Source organism: Channa argus, unplaced genomic scaffold, assembly GCF_033026475.1.
Source record: "Channa argus isolate prfri unplaced genomic scaffold, Channa argus male v1.0 Contig013, whole genome shotgun sequence".
NCBI classification, from domain to species: Eukaryota; Metazoa; Chordata; class Actinopteri; order Anabantiformes; family Channidae; genus Channa; species Channa argus.
Genome location: NW_027125232.1, coordinates 757,844 through 762,323, shown reverse-complemented (window position 1 = coordinate 762,323; position 4,480 = coordinate 757,844). Strand labels below are relative to the sequence as shown.

The 4,480-nt window shown below is 41.9% G+C and overlaps 2 non-coding genes across 2 annotated transcripts; both read right to left on the bottom strand.

Moving 5' to 3' along the window:
* Nucleotides 1-3,323: 3,323 nt before the first annotated feature.
* Nucleotides 3,324-3,396, bottom strand: trnar-ccu (transfer RNA arginine (anticodon CCU)). Its single transcript has one exon. It is a non-coding gene; the product is annotated as a tRNA-Arg (tRNA).
* Nucleotides 3,397-3,925: 529 nt separating this feature from the next.
* On the bottom strand, nt 3,926-3,998 carry trnar-ccu (transfer RNA arginine (anticodon CCU)). The gene has a single exon. It is a non-coding gene; the product is annotated as a tRNA-Arg (tRNA).
* Between the last annotated feature and the right edge of the window lie 482 nt (nt 3,999-4,480).

Genomic DNA, 4,480 nt, shown 5'->3' with positions numbered 1-4,480 from the left:
GTCAGGATTTAGAGCTCATCACAGTACAGAAACAGCACTGGTAAAAGTCTCCAATGATCTTCTCCTGGCTTCAGATAATGGACTTGTGTCTGTACTCGTCTTACTAGACCTTAGTGCCGCATTTGACACCATTGACCACAACATTTTATTACAGAGACTAGAACATGGATTTGGGATTAAAGGAACCACATTACATTGGTTTAAATCTTATCTGTCAGACAGATTCCAACTTGTTCATGTTAATGATGACTCTTCTTTATGCACCAAAGTCAGCTATGGAGTTCCACAGGGCTCTGTGTTAGGACCAATACTTTTTAATCTCTACATGTCACCTTTAGGCAAAATCATTAGGAAACATTCCATAAACTTCCACTGATATGCAGATGATACCCAGCTCTATTTATCTGTGAAACCAGAAGATACTAACCAATTAGTCAAATTTGAAGCATGTCTAAAAGACATAAAGAACTGGATGTCCTACAATTTCCTACTTCTAAATTCAGACAAAACTGAAATCATCCTCTTTGGGCCTAAAAACATGAGAAATATGCTGTCTAACAATATAGTTACTCTAGATGACATAACTTTGGCCTCTAGTACTACGGTGAGGAACCTTGGAGTTATCTTTGACCAAGATTTGGCGTTTACGTCACATAAAAGACAAATGTCTAGAACAGCCTTCTTCCACCTACGGAACATTGCTAAAATTAGAAGCATCCTGTCTCAAAGTGATGCCGAAAAACTTGTCCATGCATTTGTTACTTCTAGGTTGGACTACTGTAATTCCCTACTTCTGGGGTGTCCTAATAACTCTCTAAAAAGCCTTCAATTAATCCAAAATGCTGCAGCAAGAGTGCTGACTGGATTAGGAAAGAGAGATCATATTTCACCTTCACTAGCTTCTCTTCATTGGCTTCCCATAAAATCTAGAATAGAGTTCAAAACCCTCCTCCTTACATACAAAGCTCTTAATGGTCAAGCTCCATCATATTTAATAGATCTCATAGTCCTGTATCGCCCAATTAGACCACTTCGATCCCAAAATACTGGCCTACTTGTGGTTCCCAGAGTTTGCAAAAGTAGAATGGGAGGCAGAGCCTTTAGCTATCAAGCTCCTCTCCTGTGGAACCAGCTTCCAATCCAAATTCGGGGAGCAGACACCCTCTCTACTTTTAAGACTAGGCTTAAAACTTTCCTTTTTGATAAAGCTTATAGTTAAAAATCCTCACTCAACGCCAGTGCCTTATCCATTAGGCCACTGGGGCATCTCAAACACCTTTACTCATCAGTTCTTCCACCAAACAGTTGCTTCCTAGACAGAGCATAATGTGAGACATGCCATGTTGGCTTTGGGTAACACAATAATGGCCCCAAATGCAGTAGATATAGTGAGTAGAAGGGAAATTTTTAAAAGTGCAAAGAAAAAGATGTGAAACACGTAGAAACTAGATTGCCATGCTGATATGAAACTGGCATTGTACCCCAGATTGGACTCGAACCCTTTGGGTAGCACAATAATGACAATAAAAGCAGTTAGTATAGTAAGATGGAGGAAAGCATTTGAAAGAGCAGAGAAAAGAATGTGAAATATACAATAATTGCATTCCCAAGCGGATATGCATCTGGAATTGTACAGTAGGTGAATATGTACTTTCTGTATCTGGTTCACTTTACTAAGAGGTTGTAAAGGCCCTAAGTCAGCTTACAAAACACAGTTAGCAGAGGATGGTTTCGACCCATCGACCTCTGGGTTTTGGGCCCAGCACGCTTCCGCTGCGCCACTCTGCTTTCAACCACACCAGATTGGAGTCGAACCCTTTGGGTAACACAATAATGACAATAAAAGCAGTTAGTATAGTAAGATGGAGGAAAGCATTTGAAAGAGCAGAGAAAAGAATGTGAAATATACAAAAATTGCATTCCCAAGCTGATATGCATCTGGAATTGTACAGTAGGCGAATATGTATTTTCTGTATCTGGTTCACTTTACTAAAAGGTTGTAAAGGCCCTAAGTCAGCTTACAAAACACAGTTAGCAGAGGATGGTTTCGATCCATCGACCTCTGGGTTATGGGCCCAGCACGCTTCCGCTGCGCCACTCTGCTTTGAACCACGCCAGATTGGACTCGAACCCTTTGGGTAACACAATAATGACAATAAAAGCAGTTAGTATAGTAAGATGGAGGAAAGCATTTGAAAGAGCAGAGAAAAGAATGTGAAATATACAAAAATTGCATTCCCAAGCTGATATGCATCTGGAATATTACAGTAGGTGAATATGTACTTTCTGTATCTGGATCACTTTACTTAAAGGTTGTAAAGGCCCTAAGTCAGCTTACAAAACACAGTTAGCAAAGGATGGTTTCAATCTATTGACCTCTGGGTTATGGGCCCAGCACGCTTCTGCTGCGCCACTCTGCTGTCAACCACCCCAGATGGGACTCGAACCCACAATCCCTGGCTTAGGAGGCCAGTGCATTATCCATTAGGCCACTGGGGCATCACAAACACCTTTACTCCTCAGTTGTTCCAACTAACAGTTGCTTCCTATATAGAGCATAATGTGAGACATGCCATGTTGGCTTTGGGTAACACAGTAATGGCCCCAAATGCAGTAGATATAGTGAGTAGAAGGGAAAAGATGTGAAATACGTAGAAACTAGATTGCCATGCTGAGATGAAACTGGCATTGTACACCAGATTGGACTCGAACCCTTTGGGTAACACAATAATGACAATAAAAGCAGTTAGTATAGTAAGATGGACGAAAGCATTTGAAAGAGCAGAGAAAGGAATTTGAAATATACAAAAATTGCATTCCCAAGCTGATATGCATCTGGAATTGTACAGTAGATGAATATGTACTGTCTGTATCTGGTTCATTTTACTAAGACATTGTAAGGGCTCTAAATCACTTTACAAAACACAGTTAGCAGAGGATGGATTCGATCCATCGACCTCTGGGTTATGGGCCCAGCACACTTCTGCTGCGCCACTCTGCTTTCAACCAAACCAGATTGGACTCGAACCCTTTGGGTAACACAATAATGACAATAAAAGCAGTTAGTATAGTAAGATTGAGGAAAGCATTTGAAAGAGCAGAGAAAAGAATGTGAAATATACAAAAATTGCATTCCCAAGCTGATATGCATCTGGAATTGTACAGTAGGTGAATATGTACATTCTGTATCTGGTTCACTTTACTAAAAAGTTGCAAAGGCCCTAAGTCAGCTTACAAAACACAGTTAGCAGAGGATGGTTTCGATCCATCGACCTCTGGGTTATGGGCCCAGCACGCTTCCGCTGCGCCACTCTGCTGTCAACCACCCCAGATGGGACTTGAACCCACAATCCCTGGCTTAGGAGGCCAGTGCCTTATCCATTAGGCCACTGGGGCCTCTCAAACACCTTTACTCATCAGTTCTTCCACCAAACAGTTGCTTCCTAGACAGAGCATAATGTGAGACATGCCATGTTGGCTTTGGGTAACACAATAATGGCCCCAAATGCAGTAGATATAGTGAGTAGAAGGGAAATTTTTAAAAGTGCAAAGAAAAAGATGTGAAACACGTAGAAACTAGATTGCCATGCTGATATGAAACTGGCATTGTACCCCAGATTGGACTCGAACTCTTTGGGTAGCACAATAATGACAATAAAAGCAGTTAGTATAGTAAGATGGAGGAAAGCATTTGAAAGAGCAGAGAAAAGAATGTGAAATATACAATAATTGCATTCCCAAGCTGATATGCATCTGGAATTGTATAGTAGGTGAATATGTACTTTCTGTATCTGGTTCACTTTACTAAGAGGTTGTAAAGGCCCTAAGTCAGCTTACAAAACACAGTTAGCAGAGGATGGTTTCGATCCATCGACCTCTGGGTTATGGGCCCAGCACACTTCCGCTGCGCCACTCTGCTGTCAACCACCCCAGATGGGACTTGAACCCACAATCCCTGGCTTAGGAGGCCAGTGCCTTATCCATTAGGCCACTGGGGCATCTCAATCACCTTTAGTCATCAGTTCTTCCACCAAACAGTTGCTTCCTATACAGAGCATAATGTGAGACATGCCATGTTGGCTTTGGGTAACACAATAATGGCCCCAAATGCAGTAGATATAGTGAGTTCAATTCAATTCAACTTTATTTATATAGTGCCAATTCACAACAAAGTCATCTCAGGGCACTTTACAGAATAAAGTCAAGATTATAAAGATATATAAAGAGAACCCAACAATTCCCCCTGGAGCAAGCCATAGGCAACAGTGGAGAGGAAAAACTCCCTTTAACGGAAGAAACCTCCAGCAGAACCAGGCTCAGGGTGGACGGCCATTTGCCTCGACCGGTTGGGGTGAGTGGAAAGGGGAGAGGGAAAAGAACAGAGCAACAAAAAGCAACAACAAAACATTGGGCAGATTGGTAGGACCAGTAGCTTCACGCTGGAAGACACACAGCTTCAAAGCCGGGGGACACCTGCAGA